The sequence below is a fragment of the Macrobrachium nipponense genome, chromosome 21 (assembly GCF_015104395.2).
Source record: "Macrobrachium nipponense isolate FS-2020 chromosome 21, ASM1510439v2, whole genome shotgun sequence".
Lineage (NCBI taxonomy): Eukaryota > Metazoa > Arthropoda > Malacostraca > Decapoda > Palaemonidae > Macrobrachium > Macrobrachium nipponense.
In genome coordinates this window covers 22,028,983-22,029,281 of record NC_087212.1, presented here as the reverse complement: position 1 = coordinate 22,029,281, position 299 = coordinate 22,028,983, and positions in this window count along the sequence as shown.

Below are 299 nucleotides of genomic sequence, written 5' to 3'. Positions count from 1 at the left end.
TATACATATATTTATATATATATATAGATATAATATTGTGTATATTTAAATGAACTTACGTGTGTTTGTGTAATTTGTTAGTCTGTGTAAAATATATATTTAGAATCGCGTACACATTTTTTTTCAGGGTTTTCCAGTTTTCGGGTGTTCGTAAAGGTATAAAATTGATAGACACTTCAACATTTAACGTACTCATTAACACCACAAGTCTGGCAATGAATATCTTTAAACTGTGATGTTTTTTGTTCAGTGCAGTTAATGTTTTTTTTTTTCTTTTTTTTTAGCGAGGACTTCGCATC